We start from the raw sequence: 14,675 nt of genomic DNA, 5'->3' as shown, positions 1-14,675 counted from the left end.
ATATATATATTCCCATGCACCAAAACACTATTATTTCCTCTATTTGTACAGCATGTTTTTACAGTTTATTAGGCTGTCTTTCATGACCCTCAGTGTAACCTGGTAAAGTTAGCCAGGCAAAATTACAATTCTATTTTATAGATAAAAATGCTGAGACAAAAGTGAAACTAGCCGGAGATATAGCTCAGTGGCACAGAGCCCGCCTGGCAAGCATAAGGTCCTGAGTTCTATTCCCAGTACCAAAAAAAAAAAAAAAGGAGAGAGAGAGAAAATTGAAACTAAGCCTCCTGATGCCTGGGCCAGTGCTTTTTTTCCTACACAGAGATTCCTCTGCCTCTCTATTTCCATCCTGCCCTCAATTACCACCTGAGTGTACTGATTCTTTGACTAGCCCTTTTAATTTGCGGAGGCTAGGAGGAATTAGAGATGAATCAGACTTGGTCCTCAACTTGCAAGTATAGGAAATAATACATATACACAAAAAAGTATAATTTAAGACAGAAATGATTCACACTGTATGTGGGACGTGGAAATCATGCTGTAAGAGGACACAGAGGAGGAAGTGTTCACTTCTAGTTGGAAAGATTTAGGATAAGTTTATGAAAAGGATGCTTTTGAGCTAAAGTAAAAAAGATTTGGACACATGGGATGGAGGATGTTCTAGCGGTAGAAATAATCCTTATGTGCTCTCCCCCTAGGAATCCTTGTTAGATACCAAGCTGTGTCTTTTAGAACCAGTAAATACTAGAAATATTACTTTCATTCTGGAGAACACATATAGATCCTTCCAGCAGGATTGAGGGGAAAAGATGTTGTTTCTCTTGGGCAGAGCTAAAAGCATTAAAAACACGGAAAGATCAGGATTCTATCATGAAAGCAAAATTGTTGATGTATGGAAGGCAAGGTCTATGCCCGATATTTCCTTATATTCCACATATTGTTAAACACAGTGCTAGGCACAGAAAAAGCACTTCGTGAATGTTCCCTGACTTGATTTATTGAAGTGATCTTAGCTAGAAGGCTGAGAAGTGATTGAATTGAATTCCAATTACGTAAGCACACAGGTCCTTGATTTTGTTGACACAAATACTAGAAAACAACACAAGAAAGGTTTTGGATATGTACATTTATTTGCATTTGTGAAGTGATGAATGTACAGTGTTATTATTTGAAGCAAGGCTTGAAATGGCAAAAAGCTGCAAACAACCTCAATGCCCTTTACTAAAGGACTAATTAAATTAATAATAATGGAGCCATATAATGAAATTCTATACAACCACTAAAAAGAATGTAGAACACCTTACCAACATGGAATAGTCTCTAAAGATATTGTTAAGTAGAAGCAGAAAAAGTCAAAATAGTCTATATTTGTATAAAAAGCAGAAATATGTGCTTATATTTGTATAAGATGTCTCTGGAAAGTATGCAAAAGAGCCGATTACCATTGGAGAAGTGAACCGAATGGCTACTCACTCCATTCCTTTGGACTCTCTCTCTTCTCTTTTCAGTTTGCAGGAAGTAGCACTGCAAGGCAGAGAGGCTGTCCTCCCAGGGAAAGAGGGACTCTGTCTTCTTTCAGGGTTGCTTCAACTTCTAGCACTGTCTTTTTGGGGTGGGGTGGGGGTGCTCAGAAGGCCATGAGATGCTCTGAAATCATCTCTCCAGCCAAATCTTAAAGGGAATATATTTCCTGAGGTTTGTGGGTCCCACACTTCCTTTTTCAAAGGTGATTTACTTGAGGGCCTTTAATCTAGGAACAAGGATTACTTTGGAAAAGTCAGGAGCTAAGGTGAATGAAACATAGAGATTTTTTTGAGGTCTTTATTCTTTTGAACAATCAAAAAGAAAACCTAAGAGAAAGTATGTTCTTTTCCAGACAGCATGCACCACGCTGTCAATGGAAGCTGGCAGCCGCTGCTGCTGGCATCCCTCTTTGTCTCCCCACCCCAGCTCAGCACTGCCACATCCTTGGACCAACATGAGGGCATTCTCTACCTGATTAACAAAGCAAAGACAGATGTCAACTACCCACGTAGCCTCAGACCCACTCACCAGGCTGGGGCATTTGGCCTGACACTGATAAAGGAAGTGGGGAGAGCAGAGGGAAAGGGGGCTGAGGATTGGGCTCCAAGAGAAGTAAGCAGTTCCAAAACACTCCAAGCTACGAGCTACGCTCTCAAGAGTGGAGCGACTACAGGGGGTAAAAGGAAACCAAAGGAGAAGACAAGGTGGAGGGGGGACAGGGAAAACAAAGGGAACCAGGGATTAATACAGAGATTAAATGAGTCCTTCAGCCTTTTAGGTCAGAGCCTGTAGTACTCCTGTGTCCTTTCTGTGGGTCAGAATACTCATTTGTTCGGAGGTCCCACGTTTCCTCTCTTCCCCTTTCCTGCCAATGCTTTCTAAACACCTGCCCTTCCCTCTCACCAGGAAATCTACCTTTGGACAAATGCATGTCATTGAAAACCTCAAATAAATACATAAATGTCCCCTTCCTCTCAAAGAAGCAAACCATGGACCTTCCTGCTATTCATTTTTAGATCACAGTTTCTCAGATTGGCTTGAGTTTCTATTTCGGGGCATCTTTTTCTTCTTTATGAATCCAAGCAGTGGCTACTACATTACGAACATTTTTTAATGCAAGTTTTTCCCCAAAGGCACATGCATGCAAGCAGTCAGGCACACAAAACACACACACACACACACACACACACACACACACACACACGCGCGCGGCATCTCTGGAGCTTCCTCTCCTTCAGTCATTTCCCCTCAGCCAGCTGAACAAGGGTGAGGCTTGGAAATAATTTCTCTGTGGCCTACCTTCTGATTCTGTCAGGTCTGAGAAGCAGCTGGGTAGCTGGAAGCTGGGAGGCCAGGGCTGGGCTGCCTCTGTGAATCAGCAAAGAAGTCCCTGAGACAGGGATGCCGGCAGCTGCTGTATGCACACTCTCCCTCTGTCTCTCCCACCTCCCTGCCCTCCTTCTCCTTTTCCTCCTCCTTCCCTCTCGGAGCTGCTCTGTGTTGCTATGCAATCATCAGCAGAACTAACAGCATCATTCTGACCTCAGCCAAAGATACCCTTGACTGGGCAAATGCGGAAAGAGCAAGGACAGTTTTGTAAAACTACCAGAGCTGTGGCGGCTCGCAGATTTCAATTCATTAGAAGCAGAGGAGGAAAGAGAAAGAGCCAGGGAAACAGAGGGAGAGAGGGGGAGAGGAGAGGCTTCCACTGTGGAGGAGGAGACAAAAGAGCCCTGGAGATCAATACAAGCGGCTGAACTGAGCAAGGAGCCTGGGCCCCAACTTACACGGATCTAAGCCGGAGCCAAAACCAACTTCAGAGCCAGCGGCTGGCAGGGACCCTTCAGTAGCCAGTCCAGGATTCAGTTTCTGTGTTAGGGGTTGAAACACTCGGCTCTAAAATTGCCACTGGTAGTCAAGATACAGTCTTGGGCTGAGGGCAGTCTGCCAGTGACCCGAGTCCTGTCTTCACTACTTCTTAGATCTTACATGTGGGGAAAAAAACCCTCAACAAGTGGAGAAAACAAAATGGTCTTTAAATAATTTGAAAAAATACAGGTCTTCTGTGCCTTCCTTCAGTGACTACCCTAATCATTGTCCGTGTTTTTTTCCAGATCAGCCTTTAGCTATGAACTGTCACTTTTGTTGAAAGTTTGAGCTCCAAACACCCTGAGAGAGCTGGGAGAAACGACTACTGCAATGGAGATATTTTATCTCCTCACCGAGTGCCCAGCATCCAATAAATAATTTATTTAATAAATATATGTTGAATGAATAAATGAAATGAATGAATGGGCCAATGGACAGAAGTCAGAAAGCTCCTGTTTTCATGCTCCTCCACACACAGGCCGAGACTTAAAGCCCCAACTATAGCTCAGCAGCACAAGCGCGTGCCTGGCAAGTGCAAGGTCCTGAGTTTGATTCCCAGTACCAAAAACTAAAATAAATAAATGAATAAATAAATAATAAAAAATCTTGTTAAAGCCCCAGCATCTCTAGGCAAGCTAAGAGTATAAGAGAAGCACTCTTTTTCCCCCTTCCATTACTGAGAACGGTGTGCATATGAGAGACAGAGACTGGTTTGGGAGTGGGTTGTTTAACTTCACTGGTGGCCTCTGAAAATTCTGTATGCCCTGATGGCACTGGAACTTACAAGAGAAAATGTTTACTGGTCCATAGATCCTGGATCTAGTGTGTACAAAGTGCCTAAAGAACTGAGAAGAATATTTATTTATACATTGATTTGTTTGTTTGTTTATTTATTTATTGATACAGGGTTTTGCAATGCAGTTCAGGCTGGCCTTGAACTTACTATGTAGCCCAGGCTGGCCTTGAACTTGCAGAAATCTTCCTGCCTCTGCCTCCCCATTGCTGGGATTACAGGCGTGCACCACCACACCCAGCTGAATTATTATTATTTTACAATTGCATTTTCTTTATTTTTGTGATCTTTTTATCAAGAAGGTATTTTAAAATTATTATTTATTTTTAATTTGACAAATAATTATGCAAATTTATGGGGTATGATGTGATATTTTGCTCTAAGTATACTTTAGAGTCAACCTAGCTAATTAATATATCCATCATCTCACCAACTTACCATTTTTTCATGATGATGAGAGTGTTAGAAATCTGTTTTCAAGCAATTTTGAAATATACAATGCATTACTGTTAACTGTGGTTACACAGTTCAGTATTATCATTACTGAAGCCTTCTGTATTATCATTATTGAAAAGCCTCAGCTAGAAAATAACTAGCGTGTATGAATGTATGTATTTCCTTGAGATCAGATTGTTTAAACTTAAGCTGATTATTTCAGGAAAAGTCTAGAAATATGCCTGATGTCTTCAAATCAAGCAAATGGAGAAACAACTGCCCCTACCCTCAAGCTTTCCGAGCTACATTGAGTGGACACTTCTGTCTGGCCCAAGCAGCAACAGGCAGGCCTTCATGCACATGCAGGAAGAGTCTTTGGTTTCTGTACACCGTCAGCAGAGAATGTATTAGCTATCCAGCCCAGCCCGGGATTGACCCTGCACCATAGCCCCAGTCCTAGCCCTAATCACTTACATGGTTTATCAGCACCATTTAGGCCCAGGACTCCGGGATCCTTTACAATTCACTTGCAATGATGTGGCACGGGGTTGGCTGAAAGAAAGACCAGAGGACATACTCTGAGAATTTGTTTAGGCTGGCACAGACACAGAGCCACTGTGACAGGCACACACAAAACACATGGGAACCTGACTCACTGCTCACCTTGGCACCGGCTCACCAGCGAGACTATAGGCAAGATCTGCAAGGAAGAAAGAGTGAGCCAGACGGCACACCTGCTTCCCACTTCAACTGCAGCTGGGTTTGCCCAGATCACAGGGAACGCTTGGACTAATCCTTTTCTTTTTCTATCCGGAGAAAGCATTTACCACAGATGCAAAAATATAGTACCATGAAAATAAATCCACAGTTTGTCTTGAGGAATGCAGCAAAAGGCTTGTTAAAATCTCTCACAGACCCTCTCATAGAGGAAACTATCTCTCCCCCTTATTCCTTTGCTTAAGGCTTCTAAGGCCCCTTGAAAATGGGAGTATTACCTATGAGATAGCAAACATTAAGCCATTAGCATTTTGTAATATCTAAGATCTAATTAGTAGATTACAATAATAATAATAATAATGGCTAACCTTATTGAGCATTTACTATAAGCTAGGCACTGTTTGAAATGCTTTGTACATATTAGTAGCTTAGTTCACCCTTATAGCAAATAGCTTCTAGTAGTACTGTCATTTTTACAGATGTTATAACATAGTGAGGTTAAGTGACCTGCTCAAGGTTACACAGCTAATATATTATGTAACTAAGACTTAACCTAAGCTGGATATGGTGCCACAAGCCTATGATCCCAGCACTGGGGAGGCTGAAGCAGGAGGATTACAAATTCAAGGCCAGTCTGGGTTATGTAGTGAAAACCCTGTCTCAAAAAAAGCAGAAAGACTGTTGCTGTCTATAGGTGGCCTGATCCAGTGTTAGGCCTAAGTAAGTCATTAAGACAAACATGACTAAGGCAGAAGATTTCCCAGCATAGCTTACCTATGTTTTGTGCTTTTCTTTAAGGTATTTCTGATACTCAGAATAGCTCCCTTTCCTGTAGAGATCAGATACATAAGGGAATTACAAATCAGATTTCTCTTTCTAGTGAGTCCCAAGCAAGCAGACCCCACAAACAGTTAAGGCTCTGGAGAAGGATGAAAGGGAAAAGACAAATGACCTTTAGATGAAGTAGGGATTATCAGTTTGTTATGGTTTCCTCACAGTCTATTACCCTCATCTATTCATTTATGCTACCTGCTTAACTCCATGGGGCTTTGGGGAATGTTGCCCTGTAGGCCAGTGAAGGTGCATTCCCTTTTGCTGTTGGTCTTCTGAAATATTTGGAGGAAAGTCCTTTCTCTTTTTGAATTTCTGAGGGATACTGGAATTAATAGAGTCTCTAGTTGTGTTTCAGGAGAGATAGTTTGCTTTACCATTACAGCAATAAAGAAAATCCCACTTGGACATCTAAACGCCAGAGACTCATTTTTACCTACTAGACATCTGGACAAACCAGAGCAAGCACATAGGCTAGCCTCAACTACTTCCCTGAAGAGGACAGAAAAGGACAAAGACAGGTTGGGTCACAAGCTCATAGTTTAGCTTTTGTTGCTAACTGCCAAGGGAATGTTCAAAACATACTCTGGTATTGCTGATCCAGTGCTAGATTGCTAGGTGGTCAAGGAAAGCGGGGCATTTCATTTCAGGTGGAGAGAAAGCATGTGTAAAACACAAAGGTCAGAGAAAATGGCTTGCTAATGGACTGTGAGTACTAGTTAAATGTGGCTAAATTATGACAGGGCTGTGGACAGGCAAGGGGAGAACGTGGTAGGAGATGACGTGTACAGGGCTCAGACCATGGAGGCCCTGAAATCCTGTGCTAAGGATCAATTAAAAATTTTTACCAGGAAAGCGGCATGATCAGATTTATGTTTTAGAAATAGCACCCCAGTGGCTTTCATTCAAAAGACTATTACTCAGTGCCTACTACACACTGGGTTCTGTGCTAGACCTCAGGGGTTTAGAGAAGGTTCTGAAACTCCTTTCAAGTTTCACACAGACTAATAGGTGGGAAAAATTAATTAAACACAAATATAATGAAGTACTAAGTGTAATGAAGGGCAAATCAGAGGAGGAAGGCTGGAATCTTGGGCATCTGGCAGGAGGCAGTTCCAGACGAGGGCCTGATACACAGCAGGAAGCAGCCAGGGTGCAAAAAGCGCACTTAGTTCTGTCTTGGAGGAATGGGCCTTGTTCCTCGGTGAAATCTTCCACATAATATCCTTGCCTTTTATCATTTTTTCCTAGCCTAATTACTTGCTAACTTGCTGAAGGAGAATAAACCGTGAGTAGTTGTTTGTCCCTTGGGAGTGGGAGCCATGGTATAGCTGATTCCCATTGTTGTTTTTCCCATCCCTCAACCTTATCTGTTGAAGCCCTAAAACTACCAAAAGTACTATTTCAAATCAGTTCTACACTTCCTAAACCCCCAACCCCAGCTCACTTATATCAGCAAAAAACTTCCATTTATCAGAAAGGCGGATGCCATTCTTGCAAAATTTTCTATGTTAGAATTTCTTAATTCCTACCATCTTGTTTAGTGAAGCTCTGTATCATTTCTAACTTTTTTAAAAAATTATTTTTTATTCTCTTTAATTGATCAATCTCAGATTCTTATATCTGGTAATCTGAGCAACTTCTTTGAAGACAACAATATGTAATATAACAACCATTGTTAATTTCTTATCATCTTGTTTTGAAATTCTGTATCGTTTTTATTGCTTTTGTCTTTATTGTTCTTGTTTTGTTATTGGTTTTTCTCTCTTTAAAAAAAGAATTTTTAAAATCTTCCCTTTCCATCATCACTGGACAAAACAAAATCCTTTTTTTTTTTCATTCCTAAAGTAAAAATTTCTACCCATGAGCTCAAAGTATTCTCTCCTTATCTCCTCTGGAATCTTCTTTATCTGCTCCCCCCATTTTCAATCTTTTCATTACCTCGGGCTCCATTACCTAGAAACATGCAAGGAGCAGGAAGTTTTCTAGCTCTGTGAACTGGCAAGTTTGAAGAATGTTTCCCTCCTAGAGAAAGTCCCCTGGGTACCAGCCCACCCACCTCACACTCACCTCCAGATTAAGACTGTGTTACTGATAACGTAGAGAAAGTTTGGAGGGAAGTAACATCATCAGAGCAAAGAATTATCAGGTTTAAGGTAAAACTTAGAAGTAAAAAGTAAGACTAAAAATGTAGAGTTAAATTCTGATCAGTTATTGTTTGAACAGTATCTTCTGCTATATTAGTTTGCTTATGCTGCAGAAATTGCTTCCAATGAATGGGAATTCTATGTAGCAAAGTTGCAAAGGTTAGTATAAGGACAGAGGGAAAATGCTTCAAGACAAGTGAGACTATTATGAATTCAGATGGGAGAATGAGTCAGACAGTAGGAGTGAAGGATCTTCACTAAAGTTGTATAACTAGATAAAGCAGAAGTTGGAAGATAAATTGGAGGAACTTGTTAGCATTCTAGGGACATAATGCCAAAAAGGCCATTATCATTGTCATTGAGGGTAGGCAGTAAGGAATAGTGCAAAACCGTAATATATTAAGGTTTGGAGAATTAGTATTATCCCAGTCAATGTTCTGAGCACCCTCTGTTGCATTTGTTGAACATCTTTAAATGTGGAACTCATTCTACACACTTGGTTACCTCCCACCTACTGCTGTTCTTCAAGCTCCTGCTAAAGCAGACCAGGCAGCTGCAGTGTTATATAACAAAATATTAAGTTTTATTTGTGTTTTCCAATATAGTCTATTTAGACCACAACCATTCAAGTCACAGTTAAACTAGTACAGTGGAAAGAGCACTGAATTAGGATTCAGAAAACAAAGGTTCTAATCCAAATTTTGCTACAAAATAGCTGTTAACCTTTTAGCCTTTTTAAACAAATGGTGCTGGATCTTATTAAAAAGCTTTTGTACAGCAAGAGAAACCACCAATGGAGTGAAAAGACAACCCACAGTGTGGGAAAGATGTTTGCCAGCTGTTCCTCAGACAAAGGATTACTATCAAGAACATACAAAGAACTAAAAAAATCAGACCCCCCCAAATTCAAAGATCCAATCCAGAAATGGGCATCTGAGATGAATACGCACTTGTCAGATGAAGAAGTACAAATGGCAAATACATATATGAAAAAATGTTCAACATCACTGGTCATTTGAGAGATGCAAATTAAAATAACACTGAGATTCCATCTCATACCAGAAAGAATGGGTATCATCAAGAAATTAACCAATGGCAAATGCTGGAGGGGCTGTGGGGAAAAGGAACCCTTCTCCACTGTTGGTGGGAGTGTAGACTGGTACCACCACTGTGGAAATCAGTGTGGAGATTCCTCAAAAAGCTAGGATTAGAGGTCCCATTCGACCCAGCTAAAGGTTATCTTCCCGAAAAAATTAAAAGTATCATACCACAGTGATATATGCACTCCCATGTTTATAGCACCAGTTTGTAATATCCAAATCTTGGAAACAACTCGAATGCCCATCAACTGGTGATTGAATAAAGAAGATGTGGTTTTTTAATATAATGGAGTACTACTCTGCCATAAAGAAGGATAAAATTGAGACATTTTTAGGTAAATAGATGCACCGTGAGATCATACTGTTAAGTGAAATAAATCAGACACACATGTGCAAATGCCACATATTTTCTGATGTGAGAAACCAAAAGTTTAAATAAGGACCAAAGTGTATATTTAAAGTATTGTGAAATAGGAAGAAAATGTTCAGATGGGGAGGGGAACAATGGAGGGGGGAAAGGAAAGAAGGGAGAAGTTTAAAAAGGGAGAAAAAAGGAAAGAAATGGAAACAAATCTTTTGTAAATGGGGAGGGAGGAGGGCTTGAAGGGAGGGTAGGGAGGGAATGGGAAAAAAAGCAAGTTAGGTACAGGTACAAATTCGCTATGATGAATGCAATCATTATGTATATCTACAATGTACCAATAAAATCTGATAGAAGAAAAAGGAAAAATGGTGCTGGGACAACTGGTTGTCTACCTGCAGAGGGTTGAATCTAGATCTGTATCTCTCACCATATATTAAACTAAAGTCAAAATTGATCAAAGATCTAAATATTAAAACAGAAACAATGTGTTGTAAGATGAAATTGGTAAAACTCTTGAAGACATAGGTGTAGGCAAGGAGTTTCTGAACAAAACCCAAAATGCATAAGAAATAACATGAAGAATTGAATGGGATTATATCAAATTAAAAAGCTTCTGCTCAACAAAGGAAACACCAAAAAAGTGAAGGGACAATCTACAGGGTAGGAAAAAGTTTTTCCCAGCTATTGTTCACACACAGGACTAATGTTTAGAATGTACAAAGAACTCATGAAAATTACACTCCCTAAAATAAAAGACCCAGTCAAAAAAATGGACAATTGAAATGAATAGACACTTCTCAGAAGAAGTACAAATGCCCAAGAAGTACATGAAAAAATGTTCAGCATCTCTAGCCATTAAGGAAATGCAAATTCAAACAGCACTGAAATTTCATCTTACTATAGAAAGAATGACTATCGTCAAGAAATCAGTAACAAATGCTGATGAGGCTGTGGTGGGGGGAAGGAATCTTTCTGCATTGTTAGTGGGAGTCAAACTAATACAACCACTATAGAAATCAGTATGGAGATTCCTCAAAAAACTAAAAATAGAAATTCCATATGACTCATCCATTTCCGTTCTAAGTATCTTCCCCAAAGAGAAAGATAGCATGTCACAGTGATGTATGTGTATCCACGTTTATAGCAGCACAATTCATAATAGCTAAATTTCAGAAGCAGCCTGTATGTCCATCAACAGATGAATGGATAAGTAAAATGTGGTATTCATACACAATAGAGTACTACTCTGATACAAAGAAGGGCAATCTTGAGTCATCTGTAGTAAAATAAGTGCACCCTGACACCATAATGTTAAATGAAATAAATTAGGTACACAGGTTTAAATATCACATTGTTTCTCTTATGTGAGAAACCTAAATTATAAAGAGCAAAATAACAGATACATAATAGGAACTATTTGCTTTCAAATGGGAAGGGGATCAAGAGGTGAAGGGAGAGGGGAGGGAGGAGAGGTGAAGAGAATGGAAAACTAATTAGGATGTATTATGTACGTATATCCATGTGCCAACTCCACACAAGAAATGTAATCATTATGTGCTACACACATGCACTAATTCAAAAACAAAAGGGGACCAAGAGATGGGAGAGGCAGAACGGAAAGAAGGGGAAGGGCATAAAAATAAGAATTAAGATACGTTATGTACATAAAACAACTCCCTCACAGGAATGTAGACATTATGTACTGCAAACATGTACTAATAAAATGAAAAAGAATTTTAAAAAATTTTAATTGCTATTAACCTTTTTGAGCCTTGGGGGTTCTTTGTTTGTTTTTTGAGACAGGGTCTTGCTATACAGTTCAAGCTGGCCTTGAACTCACTATGTAGCCCAGGTTGGCCTTTAACCTACAATGATCCTCCTGCCTCAGCTTCCCAAGTGCTGGGATTACTGGTATGTACCACCATGCCTGGCTTCAAGCCTTGGACTCTTTTTTTCTTTCACCAGCAAGGGAATAAACCTACTGTTTACTTCACTCTATTAGGGTAAGAATCAAATGGGATAATGGGTATGAATATATTGAATATATTGAAATCATAAAATTTTTTCATATGCATGAGATTGTTTCCATTGCTTCAAGATTCTGGTGGTTTCCCTCTCTTCAGAGGACAAGAAGACCTAGAGCAGATGATAGCAGCTAAGGAAACTGTATGAGGAATGTAATTAGCTTCCTGTTTACATGCTGGTTCAGATACAGTGGTGCCTCAGTTCATGAACTTAATTTGTTCCACAGTTCTGGTCATGAGCAGAATTGAGCATGAACGCTATCAAATTTCCCCATAAGGTTTAATGTAAATAAGGTTAATTCATTCTGAACTGTATGTATTTTTAACCCCAAAATATAAAACAAAGTACAGTACTGTGCAGTATGAAGAGAGAGAACCCTAACCTTGCTTGAGGCAACTTCTGGTGTGGAGGACAGGAACGTGGGCGGGGAGGAAGTTACTGTTTGGAGGGGAGTTCCTCTCCATAAGGACATCAGGGAGATCTCCTTCAAGGGTTTCCTTTCTTCTTTGTCTCTTAGCTGCAGGGTCAATTGTGACCAAAAAAAAAATCTGTCTAATGTCACTTGTTTTTTCCTGCAGAGCATAACCCTCTAGAAATGGGAGACTATGTTACTGTTCATCAGATTCAACACTGTTCATTCCAGTTATGTTGGCATGCTGTTTCTCAAGGAAATCCTCGTTCCATTTTTCCATAGTGGTTTTATCCCAACCTGCTAACCTCTTCCCTGTCTTCCTCTTCCTCAGTGGATGCTCCTCAACAAGCGCCTTCTGCTGCTCACTCTGGAGTTCAGCAAGTTCTTCCATCGTCAGCTCCTCCTATGGTCTTCAACAAGCTCCTTCATTGCCTGCACCACTGACATCCAGATCCCTCAAGGACACAGCCTCCTCCACTACCTGTGCATCAATCCCTTCAGAGTCATGCTCAGTGACACATTCTGGCCACAGTTTCCTCCAGGCGAGTTTAAGCTCTGGTACGTGACAACTTTCCAGGCTTTGTCAATGAGGTTGATGCAGTGGAGGACATGGAAATGTTTCTTCCAGATTCAGAGTCAAGGACATCTCTTCAGTGACATTAAAACACATGGTAAAGAGGGCCTTTGGATACAGCTTCTTGAAGTTGCAGATCACTTGCTGGGCTACAGAAGAAGTGTTGTGTTAGAGGAGAGGAACTTGACCTTTATGAAGTCCTAGTCAGTGTCCATGTCATCCGCCAAGGCTGAAGGGTGTGCCAGGGTATTGTTCATCAGGAGAAGGCATCTTTCAGGCAGTTGGTTGTCAGAAAGACACTTCTTAATGACAGTGGGTGAGAACACCTCATGCAGCCATTTCATGAACAAGTAATTGCTTTGTGACCCAAGTTTGCATGGGCCCTCCACATGACAAGCAGTCTGGCCTTGTTCACATTCTTTTCCTTGAATGCCTGCAGGGTCTGGGCATGGTACACCAGTAGTGGCTTAATCTTTAGCACCTGTGTTCACACACAGTGAAGGGTCAATCTGTCCTTCATGGGTTTGTGTCCCAGCAGTGCCTTTTCTTCCTGCATAATACAGATTCTTCTCAGCATCTTCTTCCAGAAGATGTTTCATCATAGTTGAACACTTGTTGAGCAATGTGTCCTTCTGCCTTCATGAATTCCATGAATTTTTTCTTGCAGGCCTCTGCAGCAGCCTTGTCAGAATGAGAAGCCTCACCATGTCTTATCACTGTGGATGCCACTTCTTTTGCAGAATTTATCAAACTAGCCTCTATTGGCTTTAAGGTCATCACTTGTTGCACTTATAGAGGGGTTTTCTTGTGGTAAATCACTGTCCCATTTCCAGGCTTTTTCACAGATCATAGCTTCGCTAACACTATCACCTGCTGGCTGTTTCTCATTCTGCCACACTAACAAAAGTTTTTCTACCTCTTCCAGCCTTTGTGTCCTCTGCTTGGTTAACATTGTTACTTCCTTTTAAAAAATTAATATTATTGATATATTTTAGATATACCTAACAGTCACATTCATCATATGGAATTGTACCTGTACATGATATATCTTGATTCTTCTTTTTGCCCCAAACCCCTCCCATCTCTTCCACTCCTCCTTATCTCCTCAGTTACAAAAGTTTTGCTTCCATTCTTTCTTCTATTTTCTTTTTTTTTTCCTCTTCCCTTCCTCCCCCCTCGGCTTGTTTCCCTTCTCATTTGCACATTTTCTTCCAATATCCCAGTATCATCACACATTTTGGTCCTTATTTACCCTCTCAGTTACTCCTTTTGCCACATCAGCTCCTTTGATGGCATCTTCATTCTTTAAAATCATTCAGATTGTCAAGCTCGCCATCTTGTACTCTGAGGCCAGATCAGGCACGTGAATGCCATGCTCATGCTTTTCTACGTTGTCCTAGTTCAAGTTAATGGCTATTGTCTTCAAACCCTTCTTTTTACTCTTTTTACTCCGCACTTTCTTTTTACCTTCATTTTTGCTCTGCCTGTTCTTTTCCTTGTTTTACCTGAAAAAAAATTTTATTTGTACACTTAAAGACTTGTACATAGAAACTTGTAAAACACTTCTGTAAAACTGAATGAACTGTCAGAGGAAAGGGAGGGTGAAATTTTTGAACATCAAGGAGATCAGAGAAATAAAACAAAAACAGTAAAATGTTTAAAAAATTAACATTTTCCAAGTATAAATTTTATAAATACAAAACAAATTCACAAAGTACTCTGAATGCTAAATAAATATCTAGTTAATAAACCCAGACTTCATATGCCCAGTCAGCACCAGCACAGCACTTCAAGGGATATACAATCGGATCCATTTATGTGTAGTGTTGGAAGAATGTGCTCATTAAATAATTCTTTTTTTTTTTTTTGGTTTTTTTGGTTTTT

The 14,675-nt window shown here is 40.2% G+C and overlaps 1 protein-coding gene across 1 annotated transcript in view; it reads right to left on the bottom strand.

The window, feature by feature from the left end:
- The window catches only part of Drp2 (dystrophin related protein 2), a 39,923-nt gene extending 36,542 nt beyond the window's left edge, over positions 1-3,381 (bottom strand). Inside the window, exons 1-2 of the mRNA XM_005406945.2 lie at positions 3,312-3,381; positions 2,824-2,892 (exon numbers count right to left, since the gene is read on the bottom strand). The gene's annotated coding sequence lies outside the window, so the exon portion shown is untranslated. The remainder of the gene's footprint in view (positions 1-2,823; positions 2,893-3,311) is intronic.
- Between the last annotated feature and the right edge of the window lie 11,294 nt (positions 3,382-14,675).

Source organism: Chinchilla lanigera, unplaced genomic scaffold, assembly GCF_000276665.1.
Source record: "Chinchilla lanigera isolate Chin_1 unplaced genomic scaffold, ChiLan1.0 scaffold00102, whole genome shotgun sequence".
In the NCBI taxonomy this organism is placed as follows: Eukaryota; Metazoa; Chordata; class Mammalia; order Rodentia; family Chinchillidae; genus Chinchilla; species Chinchilla lanigera.
Note: the sequence above shows the minus strand (reverse complement) of the source record. Positions and strands in the feature narration are given on the sequence as shown.